Source organism: Magallana gigas, chromosome 5, assembly GCF_963853765.1.
Source record: "Magallana gigas chromosome 5, xbMagGiga1.1, whole genome shotgun sequence".
In the NCBI taxonomy this organism is placed as follows: domain Eukaryota; kingdom Metazoa; phylum Mollusca; class Bivalvia; order Ostreida; family Ostreidae; genus Magallana; species Magallana gigas.
The window spans coordinates 47,826,037-47,838,323 of NC_088857.1; the positions used below are offsets into that span (position 1 = coordinate 47,826,037).

General features: G+C 33.7%; 1 long non-coding RNA gene across 1 annotated transcript; it reads right to left on the minus strand.

Annotated features, from left to right (window-relative positions):
* Positions 1 to 9,928: 9,928 nt before the first annotated feature.
* On the minus strand, positions 9,929 to 11,659 carry LOC105337609 (uncharacterized). The gene is made up of 2 exons (XR_901664.3): positions 11,502 to 11,659; positions 9,929 to 10,453 (listed from the first exon to the last, which is right to left on the minus strand). It is a non-coding gene; the product is annotated as an uncharacterized lncRNA (long non-coding RNA).
* Between the last annotated feature and the right edge of the window lie 628 nt (positions 11,660 to 12,287).

Here is a 12,287-nt window from a genome sequence, read left to right on the forward strand (position 1 = left end):
CTGCAGAGATTGCGGCGGAAAAGGGAAATATTACTTAAGAATTGGAAACTCCAGACAATAAGTTCGATAAGGATTATCAATAAAATCGACCAATAAAACATGAAAATAATTTTTCGTAGTAAAAACTTAATATTCATATTGTAAAGAGCATTTTACCGTCGTGTAGAGGCGTACAGTGAGACCCAGGAAAGAGTCCGAGTGTTTCATGCATAAAAAACAATTTAAATCTTATTTGAATTTTCAACCTTTATTTTCTTAGATGGTTGCTTTTTCCTAGAAGTTTTAAATACCCGGTAGTCATACAATGGGTACGGCCATTCAGTATATTAACATATCTGAAAGACGGGGTGGGGTAGGTATCTGTCTAGCAAATAGTGAACTGAAAGTTAACAACAACAACATCAACAACAAAAACACAGCAACAAAACAACAACAACACTTAAGAACTAACTTTCCGCACTCACAGACCGTGTTTTAAACGAGGTCCGTAACTAAACGTAAACAGGAAGACGTTTGTTTAGTACAAGGAAAGTGCTATTGATTTTTTATATTACTATTTCCGATTATGGTGTTAAAATCGAAGAAATGTGTTGGAAAATGCTATGTGTTTAAAAGATATAGAAATGCATATTGACTTTAAAATGCACAAATATATTTATAAATAAAGGATTCATTTTTTTAGAGGGATATAGGGTCTCATAAGTAGCTTTAATTTTCATGACCTCTATTAGGAAGTGGACATTTCTGGAGTGAACTGCCTTCCTTGTACACTTTAACGTATCCATGAAGATCTTAAAGTATTATTTCCTGTACGAGATGAAAAGCTTAGATGTTTCGCTGAACAACACTTCTATAACTTATGTAGTTTCTTCAATATTCGCTAGAATAAGTCTTCGTGAATAAATAAAAAAAAGTACAGTTTCAAGGAGACTTCAATTCGTGGACAACGATCCTATCAATTTTTCACCATAAACAAATTAGAAAATAAGTATATGGATATTGTACTTAATGAACATTTAGATTAATTGTGGATCAACTCAACAACGAAATCCACAAAAATCAGTAGTAATCAACAAATATTGATGAAACCACAGTGTTGTAATTGAAGAGTTTTACAGACCGATACTGATAGAAATGATAGTAATTCTGGCAAGGAAACGAATACAATGTGAAATCTGTTATAGAACTGTCATTTGATAAACACAAGTTGTGTTATTTGTCGTTATCTAAACAGAAAAAAATTGCTGACGCAGGTTATGTTTTTTTCTTCAAAGATCGCTTCCGTCTTAACTCAAATAAAGCAGTTTATTATAATATTTACATCGTTCTTTTAACAACGAATGCATTAATCGTAAAAAGTAAAATAGCTAAATTACATCATTACGTTATATAAAAAAAATTAACCAAATTGTCTTATATTGGATTTGAGCCTTACATCATCAATATTATTTTGTGCAGGCCGTGTTTTGATCGTATATGTATATCACTTTCTAAAATTTGATTAATTTCACACATTACAAATATATGAAGCAAGTTTTAGTAGAATTGAACAATACATCCCGCAATGTAGTAAACATTAGTTACGTTATAGCCGTCTTCGAATAATATTGAAATATCTGATTGAAATCTATATGAATTTAAAGCATATTTTAGTAAAGTGAAAGCACTCATAATTGGAGATATATTGTACATACGACACCTTATCTACAACTGCAGCACAAAAGCTGCGACGAGCCACATCTGGGCCACACTTCAGCATTACATGTACTAGTATATAAATAGTGCCTGTTTGGGAGGGTAACCGTAGGTTGATAATGGTTTCCTCGGGGTGTCAATTTCAACTGTTATCCTCCCAAACAGGCACTATTTATTTTATTATACTGAATTACTTAATTTTAGAGAATTTGTTACTAGTGTTATATAGAAATGACATGAATTCTACGGCGAACCGTACGCGCATGATTTACGCGCATGTAACAATTCGTTGTGTTACCCGTAGCTAAGTGTGTTGCTGAGGGTAATAGAACGGAATATCAACTGCATCTAAACCAATCAGATTTCAGTATTTAACATGAAAGTATAATAATATTGCTTGTGTGAGCCACATTGCCCTCGGGCCTCATGCTTTTGTGTTGCACTGTATAGTACATTGCAATCACTAGGAAAATTCCCTAAACTTTAAACGTCGAACAAGACATTCCTCCTTTAAATTCCTTTTTGTTGTCATACACGAATAAAACTACTGCAATGCATATCTTGACCATGCGGATGTGTTTATACCTGAGGAAGTTCGCATGTTTTGACGAATTTCATTCAATTTCTGCAAACGGAAAACATCCCCGTACTTTCCTTCATACAAAACACAAATGAATTCGGAGAACATATAATTTAGAATCTAACTTCATGACGTAATCGAGGATTGATCTCTGAGAAATCTGTTTAAAAACTATTGCCATGGTAAAGATTCTAGAAAGGTTATTTTATATAAGTACATTGTTCCAAGCATATGTTGGTTTTTTACTGTATTTATATAAGGGTATCTTCGTATATAAATATAGGTTGGGTCATTTTTAAAAAAAAGTAGCTGATATAGGTAAATTACGTTTTCATGTCTGTGAGTAAAATGTAAAAAAAGTTTCCATAGAAGTTAACGTGGACATCAAGCATGACCCATGGGGACTTATCCCAGTATATGCATACCGAGTCCTGTGAGTGAACAAATATCAAATTGATTTAAAGTTTAAAAAAGTGTATCGGTTTATTAACTACCGGTAAGTACAAGCCGTCCACAGAAAGGGACATCCTGTAATGATGAAAATAGACCATATACTACAGACCAGTATTATAGACTAAGTAGAACAGTAAAAGAGTGCAGGACGATCAGAAGAAAAATTCGTGAGGGTTCCCTTGTCAGAGGCAATATGTTGCATAACAGTATACTAGTACAAAATAAACCCTAACAAAATAGATATTTTAAAGCTTCATATAATATCATCGGGATTTTTTGCTTTGATTTGTTTTTATATTAAAGGAGAATGAATTTTGATGACATTTATATTGGTGTATACAAGTACAATACATGTTTATCAAAACGGCAAGATTTGTTTGTAAACTTGCTCTGGATTTCGGTTTGTTTTGATATTATTTGCTAATAGAATAACTATTTCTTTTATAAAGCAAAATTAAATATATTGCATTTTCCTTTAATTTGGATCAAAGAATCTGGGGGAATAAGCCGAGGCAAAAAACCACACAGGTCCATTAAAAAAACTAACATTTTTTTTGCTAACAAATTTCACTTTTGTTACATTTATTAAACATATGTAATCATATACATTCAGTGCTGCCATAACCCACAAAAAGTAACTTCACATTTAATTGTTATTAAGACAACAAAATAGTTATATGCTTATTTGGCAACAAAATGATATAGAAATCGGATGTTCAAATTATATTTTTTCATAGAGTGGGTCATCGTACCATTTTTTAAAGAACGAATATTGATAACACATATTAACGTCTATCTTTTTCGATTTTCCAAAAATTGGTACGAAAACCCACTCTATGGTAAAAAGTAAGTTTTCTTCTTTTAATTTCTAAGATTGGTCTGCTAAGTCCAGTTGTTTGAGTTATACTGATAACAATACAATCAGCTATATTATACCATCTAAACAAGCGAATCGGTGGTGTAGTGGTAAGCGAGGAGTTCTTAGAACAAATGTCACTGTAAAAGCGGGTGTTCGAATCGTACGCGTTTTGGGTTTTTTGTTTATCTTTTTGTTTACATTGTTAAAATGTAATTTTCTTTTTATACTTAATAATATACATTGTTAAAATGTATATTTCTTTTCTTTTCTTAATAATTAAAAATTTGCTAATAATAACTTGAAATTATTTGATATGCGTTTTCTACTACTTTTATAAAATATGAAATGTATGTTATTCTCTTTAAGATTGCACGATTTCATATTGTAAACAGATGGTTGTTGTGCATGCAAGAAACAATTAAATGGCAAGATAAAACGTTCCATCTCTGAATTCTTGAGAGTCTTGTTAACACAACAGGGACATACGCTGGACAAAAGCATGTAGTTGTGCTCAAAATGCAGAATACAAGCTAAGTCAAACGTACAGTGTGCGCCTAATGAACATTCAACGATTAATTAGGCATGTATTTCACTTCCAATTGTATCAGCAGGAAAATCACATTACAAATGCGTGTTTTGTTGTGAAAGAAAAAGCATAGTAGTTGTACCAGAAGACACATAGACCACTCGGACTAATGATCAACACAAAGTATGACCAGTGACGAATAACAAGTCCCCTTGTTATACGTTAGTGGTTTGACTACCGCCGTCTTCCGTGTGGTATATATCATAGGCGTCGGAACCGGGGGCGGGGGAGGGGGGGGGGGAGTGGGGGAGCGCTAACTTTTTTTGCAAATTTATACATTCCAAAGACCTTTTTTTGCTTGTCAATATTTTGTACAAGTCTAGTCCCCCCCCCCCTTTCAATTTGATTCCGACGCCACTCATTTTTTTAAATTCCTACAAAAGGTGTTACCTAAATTCCTCCTGTTTCCGAAGCGGAAAAAATCGACTACTACAAATGGTGGAATCGACTCCCCCATACCCTTTGTCGACTCCCCTGCGTTAGGGGTTGTATATGATTACTGAGGTAAATTAGTAAATAAAATATTTTTAGAAAGTAATCAACATTTTTGTATTTAAACTCTTTAAATGAGTACGTGATTGTCATTTCAAATTTGCCAGTTTAAAGTATATGTAAATACTACAAGTAATAGCTTTCCAAAAAGCTTGCCTGACTAAACAAATTTATTCAATGGAAGCATGCATGTATTAATTATGCTATCTTATCAGAAATGAATTTTAATTTTCGTTGCTGATCATAAATTTATAAACGGAACGTTCAAATTTAAGACGAAATGTCAGTCTTTTCATCGATCTAGAACATGTACATATATATATATTACTTGAAATTCATTTATTTTTTTAAAAATTGTATTTGTTATATTAAGATGCAAATTCAAATGAAAGGCATTTTTAAAAATTTCCAACCATATGAAATATGAAAGGGTATACAAACACGTATTGTTTTTGAATGTGTGTGGGCAGCTTCATCAAAATCATCTTGACAAGCAATTAAAAAAAGTTGAATTCTCAAATTCATAAAAAAAACCCTAACTATAACTTCAATTCAATTAGAATTCCTTATTTGCAGTTTCGTTTATTGCATGCTCCTACAAAAGTGTGTGTGTGGGGGGGGGGGGGGTCCATGATATTTCCATTTATCCTATAAATTTAAGAAAAGTGCCATCTGCCAAACAGTGGGGAGGGGGAAGCAGCCTCCCTCATCCCAACCCCCGATGCTACGTGCCTGTGATGTAAACACATGGTGTGCTCTGGGGTATTCGCATGATCCCAACAGACTCGTCAACAATTCGGCGCGCAAAAATTATGAATGAGATATTATGGCGCGAAATCCTGCTATTACCATTCACGCAAGAAATGAACTCATCCATGGGGAGGGGGTCAAATGAATTTTTTGACATTTGTTTTGTAACAGCTACATACATGTATATTATACTTTGGATCGGATGTTTTGGAAGAATTCTATCGAATCAAAAAACACACTTGATTAGTAATTTTTAAATATAGTAATATACATTTAGTAAGACACGCGAGTTATGACCCCTTTTCAAGATTAATGAAATCGCCCAACTGAACGAAAATCGGGTCACACCCCGCTTTGGCGATTTAGTTCCTCCAGTAAACATTCCAGCTGTATAAATATATATTTGTTTTAACCGAAACTGATGACTCTCTTGTAATAATGATAATCCAACACCAATTATTACTTACATTGTACCGTAATAGACAATATGTTACCCTTCCCCTTTTTTCACCGTTCAAATATGGTGGAATGCATGCCTGATCTATTTTTAAATCAGGATTACACACGTGCACTGCATGGTGAACGTCCCTTTCACTTGAAAACTCTTGCTCGCTGTTGTTATAACATGCCATATAACATTTTCATCAATTGTGAATGTAAATGCTGACATCTTAAACATGCATCGGTAAATCTTTTTTGTGAAATATCATGGTATTGCTTGTCCCATTGTCTGCACTGTTTCGGAGATTGCAACTTTTAAACCTTAGATATGCCTGACGTCATGACGTCAGGCAATAAATTTAAGCACAGTTACGCCTTTTTTTGCCCAGTTAACTCGTACGTTTATAACTTCTTATTAGAGGTATGAGAAGGTCGTGGGCATTTGCAACGGCTTATTCCCCCACATTCTTTGATCAAATTTCAATCTTTCCAAAAAGATTTTCGGTATTTAAAATAAAACAGCAAAATGAAACTTTCAATCATAGGGGTCGGAACCGGGGGGCTAGGGGGGGCTTAGCCTCCCCACTTTTTTTGCAAAGTTAGACCTAACCATTAGGAACATAGCATCATATAGGGTTCAGCCCCCCCCCCCTCCCCCACCCCCCCCCCCCACTTTATCTCGCAGCAAAGAAAATTGTTCCTAAATTTACCTTGAAAGACTGAGAAGTTGGAGTTATAGGCATACTAGCCCCCCCCCCCCCCCCCCCCCCACGGATTAGGAATTGGGGGGAAAAATTTTTGAAGTATAGGTATACTCCCCCCCCCCCCCCCCGGATTAGGATTTCCATGATTTTGGGAATTAGTTTTTTTTCCTCAATATTTCTGAGGATTAGTCTAGCCCCCCCCCCCCCCACTTTCAATTTGCTTCCGACGCCAGTGTCAATGATATAATAGCCGTCATGCAAACTATAGACAAAAAAGTTTTTTTTCTTCTAAAGTTAAGAACAAAAATATATATAAACGGGACATTAATGGACAAGGTCAGACTGTCTTATATATTAAATGTTACTGATAATTAATAATCAGTGGGACTTTTAATGTGTTATCGGTTTCCTGAGTTCATATTTTTGTGCCACACGCTGATGGATTCCTAATTGCGTTTTGCTTGTGATGAGTTAACAACTTCGTGGTCCGTAGATACATATGATACACGTACATGGAGATTCAATGAAGGTTAGAAAAACAACAACAAACATTCGATCAAAAAAGTACAAAAAATCAAAAACACATATACTAGTACACTTATCTATAATACCTTGAATATACATTATGGTAAACAGATCAACGCAAATTGGCTCACGGGACATGTCACGTTGTTTTTGTTGTTATCAGTTTTTATTCATTCTAGGGAAAAATAGTTATTTACAAAAAAAATATTTAGGAGAAATGTGCTTTATTTACTATGTACAGAATTCTCTCGACATACAGCCAAAAAGGTAAACAATCTCTAAAAGAAGGCCGACTAGAAGCGACCGATATGTCGAGGTTTTAGGGCTTAATTGAAGCACTTGTTGGCAATAGGAGCATCCAAGATTTTACCTGTGATCTTGATGCTACTGTTGTAATCCCAATATATGCTGAACTTATGTTGTCTCCAACTTTTCATTGTGTAACTTATAAACTACAGGTATACTTCATATATTAAATATACCGACAAAAAATCAGATAACATTCAAGTACTGTAAAACGAGAAAATATGGCGCACTACAAATATTAGCGCCTTTGGCGCAACTGCCTCTGAGCGCTATTTGGGTTATGATTAGCCAGGTGATCAAAAGAAAAAAAAATATCCTTTTTCATCGGAGCACCCTCTGAACTTCCTTAAATTTGATTATTTTTGTTTTTGTTTGTTTGATGCTTTAAATTTTGAAAATTATTTTTAAAAACCTCAAAACTTAGGTATGCAATTACCTCGCAATTTCTTTACAAAAATATAATTCCTTACTTATTAAAATAATTATCTAGTTTATCGTCTATAGTCAATTCAGGGCATAAGCCGTTTTCTATATTCTTTTTTCTTATTAAAACAAGGCTTTCGTCATTATCATTTGACATAAAACATACACACTCTTATTTTTAGAAATACCTTTAAATTGACGGAGCTTTGGAACGATATGACGTCACTACTGGTCAAATGGCGTCAAAGTAAACAAGGACATTGTTTTATAAGGTTATATTTCATATGCTCGTCGCCAGATCACGTATATGTGTAAAAATGTGATCCCCGTTACCTCGTTCACCTTGTTATACCGCCGTCACGGTAATCTAGGAAATAATCGTTTATTGAAAGTACATAATGGGCCGGGTTGTCAGTAAAGCTTGTTTGACACGCCATTAAACATGCCTGTCTCATCGACCTGTGCGTGAGAGGGCGTTTGTATTTTATTGACCCCTGATCGAAATATTGGATAATTAATAATGAAGTCTTGTCGCCCAACTCCACAGTACTGAAATACAGAGCGACTATTAGCTAGCGGTTAATATACAATTATTTTCTTTAATATGTTAAAAAGGTATCAGAATTCTAACGTAGGCTTGTGGTCTTTTTGCGTGTTTTATTTTTTAAAAATATCGTGAACCATTTTTCTAAAACAAAATAAAATAAGTCAGAAATAAGTCAAACCTGACGCGGTATTTTTGACGTACGTGTACAAAACCTGAGAGCAAATACATGCATAATTATATGCTATTTCAGTCGAATTATCCTCAGGATGAATTTAAAGTAGTTTTAGGGTATATAGTTTGCACTTTTAGTTTGAAACGAAAAATATATACTAGTATGAATTTTGTTATCTAGAGCAAGCGAACCAGCTGTTTCGTGTTTTGTGACATTGTTTATAATTTCGATGGCTTTGAACATTAAAAATCAAATATTTCAAATACTCCATCTAGGAAATGTCTTCTTTAGGTAAGTTTACATGCAGTAGTCGATATTTTTCTAGTCATAACACACCATCAGGTCTAACCGATATAGTTTCTCAATCAATTACTTGCAATGCTCTATTTTTTAGTCTTTCCTTCTTGGTGACCTTTCCTTGTTGTTTCTAACTAAATGAAAGACAATTCATATGCTTTAGCAAATTTTATTTTAAATTGTCCAGGTTATTTATTAATTATTTGGTCCAAAAAATATAAGTTACCGTTGGTGAAGCTAAGGTTATTGATGATACACGATATTGAAATGCCTTCTACTGTTGAAGAGAGCAATGGCTGTCTCTAAAATGTTATTGAGAATTATTGATAGCTGTTAAAATAAAGTCAGTAAATTTACATGCCAAATATGACGTTAGTTTTTGACTGACTTAAGTAATTGATGGTAGCAATATAAGTGAATGTGATTTTAGCTACATGTAGTTGTTAACAATCGCCAAAGTTTCTACTGATGATAAGGAACAAGGTCGAACTGTTTACTGTTCGTTCAAAGCAATTATATGGTTGAGATTAAAGCTTGCAGGATTTTGAAATGACTATTTACATTTGTTGAGAAGATAGACGAACCGAAGATGTAATATTCATTATTGCTAATAATATACACGTGCATGTTTATATATAGCATAAAAGATTTTTATATACTGCAGTCGTTATTAATCCAACTTCAAATCACTAGTGCGATAAATGATAGTTTTCGTTAAAAAGGTAGCATACAAGCGACTCCGCCTTATGGAACAATAAATTACTGTTTTTCCAAGTAAATAAAATATTTATAACCTGTTTGAACGTTTGTTAATCTAGCAATCCATTTTTCTGCTCAGTTTAGAATAATTCTCTTAATAAACATTTCTTAATTAAAATTTCTTAATTAATCTGACACTGGTAATATAAGAATAGACTGTGTAATTTATTGTCAACGCGTATATTTTATTCATTTCAATGTAGATACAAAATGATGTGTAGACATGTTCATAGTAAGAACCGGTTTGTAGATTTATTCAAATGATGGTTTAATTAAACTATTATATAACTGAAAACTTCCTCCTGAGCATATGAAATAAATAATACAAAATCATTTGAAAATCGTGAAGAATAATTTAATGAAACACAATCTGAAAATATGAAAACTTATGAACGAAATGATAGAATGAAAGCTGCAATTGTAATAAATAAATATTGTGTCTACAAGTTCATAGTCACTAGTTGTTGTTCGCCAGCAAACACAACAGAAGACGAAATAAACAATTGGATTTCTTCCGACTGGATTACACAGACTCCCCCTTGCCTCGCACCCATTCATATCTTCATTGGGCAAGTTTTGTTTGGGAGAGTAAAAAGTCTCCTAGCTTTTGCAATCACGACAATTTGCTTGCCTAAACTAAGGAGGTTGTTCCCTGTGTAGTTGTGACGTCATCAGTTGGTGTGTTGCTATCTTGAAGATTCTGGACAGCTATATTACTAGCTGTTTCGGTGCCATTTTTTGGGTCTGTGGCGTTCTGAATTGTCTCAAGTTGCACTCTGTATTTGTTGGTCAGAATAATGAAATTTTCAATTGGAGAAACATATTTTTTCGTATCCCTTTTTAAACGAAGTGGAATGGTCTCGCCTAAGAAAAAAAGAGTAAAAGATATACATGTACTGTATTGAAACTAGACAAATGTTTGGTACTTGTCGTATCATATCAAAGTTATTCAGGCCCCAAGACCATTCTGAGAATGGACTTATAGAAGCTCAAAGACATTTCCCCCCGATTTTCTAGTTTTTAAACTTCGTAAATATTAAATGTTTTTACCGTTACCCCCGTTATTTCAAGGTTCTGTTAGTTTCTATCAACTAACATCTTAAGACTTTGCTATGGTATATTAAAAAGTTCTGAATTTTAAGAGAAGTGCTACATAACAAGAATATGGAAGTAGTGAACACCTGAACTATCGTAGTCACTATGTTATCCTACAAAAACCATATCACAAAACTAGGGCTTTATGGCATAAATTAGAGCGTTCAAAAATCAGAAATGATTGATACATCACGAGCTGCAGAATTATTTAACAGGTAAAGGTGTTACTTACAGATTACATGTAAAGTTTTGATTATGAGATAAACGATATTGAAGCATATATATATATATATATATATATATATATATATATATATATATATATATATATATATATATATATATATATATATATATGTAGGTACAGATTTATTGACGAGGTCGAATTTTGGACGTGCTTTGATGTATAGCCTGGTAACACTTGGCGAGATTAAACAGCTCGATAAATTATTCACCTCACAAATTGCCCCCCTGTAACCTCAATAGATTTATTAATTTCAATTTGTTTTAATTAATTTAACCTTGTATAGATTGGGGGAATTTGATGTTAGTTAAATAGTCAAATGGAGTAACACTTGACTTTAAGAGGGTTAATAAACCTTAAATACATAATAATCAACTGTACGTTTTACTTATTTCCGACAATAAAGCACACTATCATTATATTCCTACATCCATGGCTTACGCCTCAATCATACTAGTTTTGTTCACTAGGAGATCATTTATATCGTCCCAAACAATTCACTTAGGCTAATGAAATGAAATTTATGAATCTGAAACATGAGAAAAAAATATAAGAAACTCGTAATAATCTTACCTGTTTGAGAGAAGATAACAACAACCAGGGAAGCTACACAGAAAGCTCTATACAATTCCATGTTACAATGCAAAGTTGTCCTCGTCCGAAGTCTTCACGGAGGGCACAAGGCTGATTACACCGCTAATTAATGTGTGTTGACAAACCTGTCTAGCCCCGTTCCGAACGATGGAATATATATACACATCGGAACAGCCGCGCATAATTAGCTGGGCGTTACCGCGCCACATTTCTGATGTATTCAAACGAGAATTCATTTTCTATTCTAGATTTGACGTATGAGGTCGCGGATAGTTTTAATGAATTGCCACACATTCAAAAAATGGTAACAAAACAAGATAACAAAATATGCAGCAAGTTTATTACCATATATGTACTGCATGCGTTTTTGTTCCGGAACAATCTGCTTTTTTAATGTAATTTATGATAAGCGTAAGGTAAAACATACAAACATGCATATAGAAATTTTGAATATTTCTGATTGGTATTCTTGGAAATTTGGCCACTTTAATCTGATGTATAAACTAAAGGGAATATTTTTTAAGGGAGGGGGGGGGGGGTGATCAAATCATCCACGCCCCCGCTACAAGCAATCCGATCATTCGTGTCGACTCAGAAACAAAGAATTTGACCTCAGACATGGCCTTCGTTCCGGTCTGAAGAAAGGTTCCATTATTGCTTTTAAAAGGCATCTATCTCATTCTTTGGTAGTCAATATATCAAAAAGAAGATGAAAGATCTGAGAATATAAAGAGGAAATATGAATGAACTATATAAGTGTCTTTT